The 11,872-nt window shown below is 40.5% G+C and overlaps 1 protein-coding gene across 4 annotated transcripts in view; it reads left to right on the forward strand.

The window, feature by feature from the left end:
- The window catches only part of pcdh19 (protocadherin 19), a 58,868-nt gene that overhangs the window by 14,929 nt on the left and 32,067 nt on the right, over positions 1-11,872 (forward strand). The window lies entirely within an intron of this gene.

Raw genomic sequence — 11,872 nt, forward strand, 5'->3', positions numbered from 1 at the left:
TTCCCTTTAACTGCTGGCGGGAAACTTGATTGGTGACGTCACGCCATAGATAGAAATTGACAGCTCTCCCAGCCAACAGCAGACCAGTGGTGGAGCGAGCCTAAGAATGTGTGAGAGAGAGAGAGAGAGAGAGAGAGAGAGAGAGAGAGAGAGAGAGAGAGAGAGAGAGAGAGAGAGAGAGAGAGAGAGAGAAACATCCACGCACAACCACAGGGACGTAACAACGCAATATCCCCCTCTTCCTCCCTACCGCTTCTGGCTGTTCTTTGTTTTATCTTTTATTATATACTTTTATATTTCACCCGAAGAGGACAATTCTGTCATCATTTACTCACCCTCATGTTGTTTCAAACCTGTACGACTTCTTTTCTTTGAAGAAAGGGAAGCCATGAGGGTGAGTAAATATAAGCCTTGACACGGGCCACCAAGAATCTTGGAACGTTCAAGTTTAGTGAGAAATATGTTGATGTTATTTGCAAGTTGCTGTGAGAATTTTCCACTGGCTTGTTTTTTCGTGGGGTTGGAAAGGTTTGATCCTGTTTTGCATTTTGATTGCTCAAGCCTCCTGCATAAATGGGATTCCAGTAGGCCTACTTCACCGACACGATTTGTTGTTTCTTGAGTTGTATTTTTTTTTTTTTTTTACCTGAAAGCCTGAGACATGTAGAGTCAAAAGCGTTTGAAAGCCCAACAGACCAAAATAAACATCAGTGAGTGAAAAGCTCCTGAAATTGAATGTCTATGAAAATGCAAAAACGATTTAAGCTGCCCTTTTTTTTGGAGACCACTCCGCAAGACACAATGGAGGTTTGCTTTGACTCTCTCGTCACGTCCAGCGCTTGATGTCCTGCAGCCAGGGAGCCAAAGTTAATGAATGAGATCGGTGTGTTCTGATTTGCTGCTCTGTTTCTGGGCACTGCGCTCTCAGCATGGGCTGCAGCCTCTCTAACCACATTCTGACAAGACAGCTGCTCTGAAAGAGAGAACGATGAAGAATGTGAGCAAACGAGAGACTGGAATCGCACGGGGTTGATGAGTCTTGCTTCTCAGCTATAATGATAAGGGTATAATTTGTCCTTAGGGGTGCAGGTCACTCTAAAGACGTGTGTTCGGCGGCCCAACAATCTGAGACGTCGTTAGCCTAAAGCAAACCGACAGAGCCCGTTATAGCGACAAAAGCCCACGAAGACGCCCCCGAACACGCGAGTTGATCTGTCATAAATATAGCCGGAGGGGGTGCCGTGTGGTGTGGAGGGGTGTTATTCTCTGTTGGTCTCTTGTTTATTATGTCTTGGGCGTTTCATATAACAAATGGAGAGAGACAGTTTTCTCTCAGGGGTTCTTAGCTTCTCCCCACAGAGCGTGATTAATTGTTATTGTGGTCTATTTTTATGTCGTGTCCTGAAATACGAAGGTACAGGAGAGGTAGCTTGACAATGTAGCTCTGGACTCTCGCTGACAGTGTTTGCTTTATGGTATTTTCATATTTTATGGCCTCGGCTGATTTAGTTACTTCAAAACATTGCTCGCCATTAGATAGAACACAGGTATTAGCGAGCCCTTCCTGCCATCTATAGCCCTGCGGTCTTGGGCAATGCTTTATAGATGTGCTAATGCACCGCAGACAAGCATGTCTGACAGATTAGGGGACGTCGGAGAGACTCTCAGGACTCTCTTTCATCTGTCCGTGTCTTAATAATGATTACTCCACAGGCTTAAGACCAGATTTGTTGTGCCTGAGACAACTCACCCTGGTTAAGAGGAACGCCTCAGGTTTAGCCACTAGAAGGACCAGGCTGCCAGGATGGAGAATTTGAGTGGGCAGACATCCTCTCAGAGATAGTGGAGAGATGCTACCTGGGTGCTGCTTACTGGACTGGACAGGGAAAGAAAGAGAGACAGGGAGTGATTCTAATTATAATGCTCCAGACACAGTGCTGTGGTGGGCTGTAGCTTGCATGAGCAACCACAAAAAGCTGACTTTTGGTTTAATTTGGAAGACTAGCAATAATCCAGACTAAATCTCTTAAAGCTGCAGCTTTCCCTCTGTCGGATTAAGGGACAGTCTTAAAAGGATAAGAGCTGCTTATCAGTGCTTCCCTCAACACTTCCCAGTGACTTCCAAAAAAACTGTATATATGACACCAGTTACAGTCAGATAATGTGGCCATATATTAGCGATTATGTATCACCTATAGAATACACCTATAGTATAAGCAAGAAGAAAGTACTGAGATCATGTAATTTTGGAGTAAATGAGTAAAACAAGCAGTAGGAAGCTATTAATTCCTAAGGCAGGAGAACAGCTTACATCTGTTTTCAGTTTAATAACGTTTGCTAAAAATATAAACCCATCTTCCATTGGTCACATATAATCTAGCCTCTTGAAAATCAGTAGGACATGTTTTATATCTGTTACTATTTAGACATTCATATTTGATTCTATTTCAAATTCCTAAAGGATAATTCCCCTAAAAATCATTTACTCACCCTCATGTCATTCCAAACCTGCATGACTTTCTTTTCTCTGTTGAACACAAACAACAGTCACAATATATATATATATATATATATATATATATATACTGTATATAGCACACAGGCCAGCTGACAGTCTTGCCTGGGCCCGGGACAAGATAATCTTAGATGCCCCCCCCGAACGATTTTTTTTTTTTTTTATAAAACACCATATACTTTTACCCAAAATGAATAATAAAAACACGTTTAAATGGGTACATTTTCTATAAATGTCTTCATTTTCTTTTCTGACATAGCCTACTGCAGTTCTTGTTAAAACACACTAGACATGCATAATCTGTGCATTTTGGGCACTTTTTGTGTGAAATCATATTTATTTTTTGTCCATCAAAAGTGTGCTTTCACTTTTAAGCATGAGCAGCACAGCAAAAATAGACTCGGATCTGACCCATTATCTGTTCACCGATGATGACAGTGATGCATTTCAGCCGGCTTTTTATTTCTCATCTCCATAAATAGTAGTAAAGCTAATCCAAGGGCTAGAAATCAATGAATTCTTTGCTAATACTTCCTCGTCATCATGGAGAGCGCAGTTCGCACCGCTTTCTCCTTTCCACAAGCGTTTGCTCTCCCGTGGCGTCTGTCGTTGCTATGCAACAATGAACTTAGGCGCGCCTGTAAAAACGAGCGCGCCGCGTCGCTATTATGAGCTAATATCCAAAATATTTCCATATGTGGCTCTTTCCTCCTTTCTTATCAACAAGTGGATTTACAGCATACAGCCACCACAGCAGCAGCACCGCCGGTCGCCATGTCTCAGCGCTTTTATGAAGAGGACGCAACTGCACGCGCTTTGGGCATGCACGCGCATCCCGGGTTTGAGAAAACCTGGTACCGTGGCGTGACGTTTAAAAAGAAATTTGTACCGACTTGGTACCGAAGTGCCGGGTCTTTGACAACACTCATAAACGTTGGCTGCGCTGTTTCTTACCTTGCTCAACGTTGACTTTACTAACGTTAGTTCCAGCTTCACCGTCACCACCTTTTTAAAAATATTTGTTTAGGGCGGGGGGGTTCTTGACCACTATTTCAAGGACAATTAGGAAGAAAACGAATAAAAAGCTTTGATGTAACTCAAATATTAGATATTTTTTCAACAAATATGCCTATTTTTTTTTTTTTTTTTTACAATTATTCCATAATTTAATGAGGGCCCAGTTCTGGGCCCCCCTCCCTACCCTGGGCCCGGGACAACAGACCCGTTTGTCCCCCCCGTCGGCGGGCCTGATAGCACATTTAAAAACAAAATCAACCAAAGTGCTAAACAAATATACAATAGTAGTATAGTATAATAGTATAAAAGCCAATAATAGTATTAATACTATACTAGCATAGCACTATACTATGCTAGTTTCAAATGTAAATTTTTTTAAGTTTTTAAGTTTTAAGAAGTGATTTAAAAACCTCTGAAACTAAAAAAGATGATATTTAAAAAAAAAAGTGGTTTAACTGTTTTTGTCCATACAAAGAAACCCCACTGACTTTCACTGTATGGACCAAAAAAAACATTTTTTGGAAAAATATCTTCTTTTATCTGCCAGAAGAGAGAAAGGAACACGAGAGCGAGTAAAAGATGAAAAAATTTTAAAAAAAATTGATGAACTATTCCTTTAACTAACTCTTAAGAAGGTCATATTCATAAGAGTAGATAAATTAATGAAAATAAAAATTAAGAAATATGAATGTCTGTTCATTTTGCTATATATTTTCATATATCTATTTTTAATAATTAAACCTTCATATTCGTTTCTAAACAGTAAGGCAGCAAAAAATAACTATGAAAGCTGCATTTTTTAGTTTTGTGAAATGATCCTTTTCATAATCCCAGACACAGCTGTTTAGCTATGCCTTTATTTATTTATTTATCTACAGGAAGTGATTGACAGTATTGCATATGTACACCTTTTCAGTTTTCACTTTGAATACAATTCGTATTCAGAACATGGCGAGACAGTTGGAAGTTTTATTTACTTGCTTGATACAACACCGCAAAACAAGCATTTGTAAAGTGGATAACTCTTAGATCTAGAAGGAAGTTGGTGAACAAAGCCTGTGGTTGTCATTACTTGAATTATTTATCTACTTTTTCTTTTTCTTTTTTTCGCAGCAGCAGCGAGGCACAGAGCAAAATACGAATGCATCCTAAATGAGCCTGTTTGTTTAAAGCTCCATTAATGAAGTGTTACTTTTTTTCTGTTTTGTTTTTGGCTGTCTCACTGTCAGGGCTGCTAGGGGAACAAGCACTAATCCAGCGCGTCATGATATGTGTTGTTTGAAATTGCATGAAAGCGAGAGGCTGCCATGTGTCTCACGGGGGCGAAGAGCGCGATAAATAGGACTCCGCAGGGGCAGAGGCAAAGAGAGCACAACCTTTTTTGGTCTAGAAAAGCGAGTATCCAGTGGGGAGACGATCACTAAGGGAGCAATGCAAAAATAGAGGTGCGTATGTGTAATTCTTGTTTACAAGGTGACACCTTTTTAACCTCCTATTAACTGCATGCTCCTGAGAGCATCTGTTCTCCACCTGGAGAGGGACGTCACTTGATTCTTTCCCTCTGAATTCACCTTAAAGTTACTTTCTGGGTGTTAATTAACAAAGAATCCAATCCCACCAATCTGTTCGGGTTTTAATTAGCGAATCTAACAATATACAAGAAATCCAAATTATCAGAAATCACTACATATTGGTTTTGTAAGAACAAAAGGAGAGATAAATGGTTTCTTTCTCCTAGAACCGATACCCCTGTTTTGTAGGCTGACCTCGTCTCTAGTCTAACTAATGGTCGCTATTAAAGCAGACCTGTTAACCACGGCAATAATTATGCCGCATTTATCTGAGGGGCTGTTTGCCAGACTTGGTATGTTCGTCCAACTACACTCTCAGTATGGGCATCTATAAAGGTAGATAGTTGATTGTGATAATTATAATGAGAAAAATAGAGAGAATAACAAGGAGTCTAGTCATTAAATGTAAAAATCAGCTTCACTTACCATATTAGTAGTTTGTTGGCAGGACAAAACTGGGATGGATATGAGGAGTGTTTTCAGATAACACAAGGATTTCGAAGACAAATACAGTCAAAGAATGAAACAGCATATTTTGTGTCAATAAATACCTGAGCGCAAGCTAATAAAATTCCCATCAAATTCCCCCTGTAGATGTTATAACCCCATTTTAAAGACAAATTTTCTAAAAAAATCTTAAATTGCTTATTAACCTACAGCCCAGGACCCCGGTGTCAGATCTTCTCTGTTTCTGCTAATCAGAGGAAGTGCTATTTTTCAAAGCTCGAACTGAACAAAATTGGAGCTGCTGAAGAACTCTTAGGTTGGCATTATTCTCGTGTAATGAGTGTAAGAGAGCCCAATTATTCCACTTGCCATCAAAACAGAGGAAGATTAACTCTTCTCCACTTTGACACTCTCCAGCAGTACTATCTTTTTATAGATGTTCACACTCTTGATCCGTCTATGCGGCACTGATGTTATTTCGTTTTTTTTTTCATAGCATACGCTGCATGTTCGCATCTGTGTGCCATTGCTATGCTTTTTTTAGTGCACGATAGCTTCATCAACAAGCCTGCCACCTGAACAAAAACACAAAGAGAATCATGTGGCTCATCATGCAAAATGGCCACGACTTTCTCTGAAGAGCGGCATTAAAATACTAAATTAGAGATACAGCTACGCTGTGCATACGGAGGGGGAACCATTTTCACCCAAGCTTAGCTTGAATCCCAGTTAAGTATTGGGTTTTGAAGCTTAAATTGTCCAACTGCAGAGGGATTCCACCACTTTGCTTTTGAAAAACATAATGTAGATTAAATGGAAAGGCCACAGTTGGAGCCCTCTGAATAAATGAAAAGAGTCCAGCTCTATAGGATATCACATTTTTTATCAGCCTGCAAGGAATAAAATTGGCCGCTAATCAGGAGGAGCCGAATAACAAGAGATGAATGGAATGGTTCGCCACTGTTCTGACACAAAGACAAACTAACACATCTGAATCTGTACAGACACACAGTGAGCCTTAAGATATGTCAGGCTCCTAAAACTGCTGCACACAAGCAAAAATACACAAGCACACCCACGTGTGCATGCACATGAATGCACCCTGACGTTTTTGATAAGAGACAATTACCACGCATTGTTTACAGTGCAAGCCAAATGATTTCAGCTCTTTATTTCAAGGAAGTCTTGGTGACAATAGTGTGACAAAAGGTGTGCTATTACTCTCATTATGCCGGCACAATGGCAAATACGATCTGACCTTTAACAGCGCAAATGCAGATGTTTGAAGCACAGAGGGGGTGATGTGCCGTCCGTATGCTGTTTTTTTTTTTTTTTTTTTGCCCACAACCCCCTTGCCAAGTTTGACCCTAAAGATGGTCTAATACAAATTAAATTAAAGAAAGTCAGCACAGATAATCCTGGTGTGTTTCAGCTGCTGCGACGGCATGGGGTCAAGCCCGCAGCATCTGGCCCTCCTCGCCACAGCAAGCCCACAAGCTGCTCCGCTCTCTCTGGGAGCTGGAGCAGAGCAGCACCCCTACTGGCCCACTTAGGAGAGTGTGTGTGCGTGCACATGTGGTCGGGCCCAGGATGTGGGAATGTAAAACAATGGTGTGAGCCTGTCAGCACGGATGTAAAGTGTGTTGCTGCTTATGCAGGTTTATTTGTTTGTACAGTGTTAAAGGAGTGAAGGGAAGGGTGTTAAATAAGTGTCGTGGTGCAGCTGGGAGAATGTTTTGAAGCAAATCGCTAATTGAAAATCCAAAGAAATGCTTGCTTGGATTAGCCCCATATCTGTCGACAGTCCCTTGTGTAACGCACAGCGCAATGGTGTGAGGGGACGATGTTGTGGAGTGGTGATGGCAGACTGTCAGCACCCTGATTAACATCTGCTCATTGGTCTACAGATGAGCCACTGATGTGTGGCAAGGTAAAGTGTCGCTCTCAATCCCGATGCTGACAGCTGCTAAAAAAGGCCATTTCAAATATTAGGAGCAGATGTGTCCGTATGTGTCTTATAGTATTGCATCATGAATTGTGCTGATTGGGTCAAGCTTGTTATGATTACAGTTGAGTTTTTATCCTCCCATCTGTCCATTAGGGCATTAGCGTCCAGCCACTACTACGTCTGTCATCCAGCAGCGCTTAGTAAGGTGGTAAAGTGCATAAGGGCATAAACTGCAACAAGAGCTTGGAGGAAAGGCGGGGGTTGGTTTTTGCATCTTCCCAGTCTTTAATTGCAGTGGATCTGCTTTTTTTGCTAGAAAAACAGAGCAAAACATTGTTACAGAATGTAGCCACTAAATAATGTTGAGTAATAATAAAAAATACAAATACTTTATTTAGCAGATACTTTTGTCCAAAAATGGATTAAAATCCAAAAAAAGTTAAGAAATACAGGAGCCAACAGTATTAAAAGGGCAGGTACATTTAAAGTCTTTATTTTATTTTATTTTTTAAAAAACATTATAAATATTAACTTAGCATTTTCAATTGGCTTTTTCGCATTGAATGCGTTTTAAAAAGAAAGAAAGATGAGGATAAGGAATAAGACCATACAGTATAAAGAGAAACAAAGTATTGTTAAAGCGGCTGATTTGAATGTGAAGAAGTGAATGATTCTTAGAACCCCTTATGAGAACCACAGTTAGTTAGTTTGTTACATAGTGGAAAGAGAGAGAGGCTTGAATCTGTCATCCGTATTAGCATCACCTTAAAATGTCTACCATGTGCTAACTGCTACACTGTCGCTCTGGAGCCTGGGATCCGAAGCCAAGTATGCAGTAAACATTGTTTGTTTGAATAAGTGGGGAAGGTTGGAGGGATTAGTGAAAGATGATGAAGTTCGCGCCGCTTCCTGTTTGCACATTGCATCTCCCCACATCTCATCTGTTAGGGATGTCAATAAGGAGATGTCAATAAGGAGGCTGGCTCAATCCATCTTAGAAAGGGGGAAAAGAGAGAAGTGAAAAGACAGAGTGAGGAAAGAGAAAGTGCACTTAAGGCAGTGACAGACAGGGAGTACATCCGGGGAGACTAAGAGTCTGTAATGAGTTGCTGCAAATTTCCATCCACAGGGGAAAAAAAGAATCCTGGAAAGATGCTTCTGTGCCTTGTCATTGTGCAAAGGTGCCGTGCAGTGGAGGCAAATGGGCTGAGAGTGTGTGCGGGGTATGGGGGGAGGGGGGGTACATCTCAGTACGTTGACATATATTTGGGAGAACATACCCCTAGATACTATGTCATTATTTTGGATCAAAGTGTCAAGCGGATATGATTTACACTCATAACAAAAGCAGCATCCAGAATGGATGAGTCGGCACTCCCTGCTGGAGCCCAGTGCTGGATATTACACTGATGTAAAGGTGTTCACATCGCTCATGTCCGCTCACGCCCGTCAATTGAGTCTCTGTGTGTATTAGCGAGTGTGTCTGTGAGGGAGAGAGAAACAGAAAGATGCATGACTATGGTGTAAAATGGCTCAATGGTGCTCATCCTGAGCTGTGAATATAACAGGCGAAGCACTCACTCTCTTCATGTTCAACAGTGCAGCCAGAGTCGTTTGGCATATGTCTGTCTGTCTGTCTGTCTATCCATCCATCCATCCATCCATCCATCCATCCATCCATCCATCCATCCATCCACCATGAGCAAACCTCTGATTTTAAGAATAAGCAAATTAACAAGCACCATTAAAAATGCTAGATGATACAAACAGCGCTTTTTAAGTATTTAGATTAAAAGAAAACATTAAAAACCTATAGAATTGTTTGAAAATTAATTTATATGATTATGATATATTTATACTTTAAAATATTCATGATTAATTTGTACTGTTCAAAAGTTTGGGGTCAGTAAGATTTTTCAAATAAAATAATACTTTTATTAAGCAAGGATAGGATGCTTCAAATTGATCAAAAGTGACAGTAAAGACTTTTACATATTTACAAAATATGTATTTTTTAAACAACTGCTGTTCTGTTGAATTCTGTTGGTTGAAAGAATACTGAACTTTTTTCAACAATTATAATAATAGGATAGATGTTTTGTCATATTCCGATCATTCTGGAGCACCAAATCAGCATATTAGATCATTTCTGAAGGATCATGTGGCTCTGAAGACTGGAGTAATGATGCTGAAAATTCAGCTTTGCCATCACAGGAATTAATTGCATTTTAAAATATAATGAAATAGAAAACAGTTATTTTAATGGTTATGATATTTCACTCAAATGATCAAATAAATGCAGCCTTGGTGAGTATATACACAAACAATTACTAACCACAATCTTTAGAACTGTAATGTAGTCATGATAGATTTCCTAAAGATACTAAGAGCCACAATTAAAAGAAAATTCTACTAAATCAGTAGGAAAATAAAGACTCTACCTCAATAACCTGTGCGTGTCACATCCTTTTATCTGAAGGCTAGTGAACCAACACAGGTTTGTACATCTTGCTATTATCTATCGTCCAGGTGACTCTCCTTTTCCATCCCAGGTGACGCTAGGTGGATTCAAGGAGACTTTTGAATAAAAGGAGTGAATGTTCTTTAGCCCAAGCATTTGAATTAGAATAACATCCCATACGAGTGACTTCTGCAAGTTCTGCGAGTTTCATTAGCTTCTATGGCTAAATTGTCCTTTGAAAATGCAATATGATAGCCAAGGCCACCCACCCACACACCACCACAATCACACACACACTTTTCTTCTATTATGACCAGTATGCTTCCTGTAAAGCATCCAAGCAGATTGTGGATTCTTTGAAACACACACAGACACGCTCTACAGGTTGAGAAGGATATTGTAACATCCAAGAGCTATTTATAGTGGACAGAGTATCTGATCAATTCCCAAACACCACAGGCCAACAACAAACCCAAGTGTTCTTGTAAAAGAGAAATATCAAAGTACGCACACACACTCTCACATGTACAGTAGATCAGAAAGGAGTGTCACAGTAGGAATGTGGCCTAACGTTAGCAAACGACTCAACAGTATGACCCTACTTGCAGGAATGCAGATATGCATGATAGGAAAGGTTATTTAAATATTTTCATCACACAAAAAGGCAGAGAGTTCTGACATATGATGACCTTATGAATTATTAACATAGCTGCTATTAATGTATGCATAATTAATCACACACAAACTGAATGGAGCCTATACCCCTTAGCATTTGTAGTTTGAGTCTTTTACAGGATCAAACAGAAGGGCATTTTCTTTTTCCCTTCTCTGTTAACGATGCAGCTGTTGAGCTAGGAAATAGCCATTTCTGCATTGGTTGTTTATGAGAGCTTTGTGATTGTTTTCTTAAAGGAAATATATCTATTACACTTTGCAGGCAAAGCAACGCTGAATGAATGAGGTAGGGAAGTGTGTAGTGTTTACTCATTTGTAACACACTGTTTCGTCCCCATGGAGAACTGCTTTAGTTAGTGCAATAATGCGATGCCAAATGTGCGAAGGTTACTGGAGGATACAGGCTTAAAAATGATTCCTTTACGTATTTTTTTGTGAAGTTGTTTTTTGAAAATCCAAATCACTTTGAACCCAATGGGTGTTTTTTTTTTAAACAACTGAAAAACATACAGCCAGTTTAAAGCCCCAAAAGCGTTTATCCTCGAAAATGGCTCCCTTTCATAATAAGATGGATTTGCAACGGGCCAAACTGAGTTGAGTGTGAATTGACAGGTGATAAAGTGGAATGATCTCGGGGATATGGCAGCTTATTTGTCACATGGGCTCCCGTAGCGATTGATTCGTTATAATTTGTGTTTGTAGGTAGCCGGCTGCTATTAAACGTCAACAAGTCCTCATATTCATCACGGTTCCTGCCGAAGAGGCAGAAATAGAACACGTAATCTCATCCCGATGCCAGGGTGAGCCTGAGGCGCTCCTTCACCTCCCTTTATACTGTCGAGCCTCCCCTAGGGCTCACACGGTCTGGAAGAGAAGGGGGGGAAATCTATAATCTAGCAGATGGCAGAGGATCTATGGGAAATTCTATAATCAGGGGTTGGCAACCTAACACCGGGCTGTGGAGCGCTGTGTTTCTCTGAGCTGGGGAAGGAAGGATAAATCCACTCCTACCAGGTGCGAAGATGAAGCTGCGGTGGTCCGTTCCTGTCGTCACGGGTGCCGCGTGGAACTAGACGAGCGGCTTAGAGATGCTGCAGACCCACCAAAAAGATGGTGGGGTGCAAAGAGAAGGCTTCAGGAGAGTAGGAGGCAAGAAAACAATGAAAATAAAAGTAAAGGAAGGCCTGCATGTCATAGAAGGAAAAAGGAAGAGCGTGTGATGTCTGTACAGAGCGACT

This window comes from Rhinichthys klamathensis, unplaced genomic scaffold (assembly GCF_029890125.1).
Source record: "Rhinichthys klamathensis goyatoka isolate OS25496 unplaced genomic scaffold, OSU_Roscu_1.1 h1tg000301l_1, whole genome shotgun sequence".
NCBI lineage: Eukaryota > Metazoa > Chordata > Actinopteri > Cypriniformes > Leuciscidae > Rhinichthys > Rhinichthys klamathensis.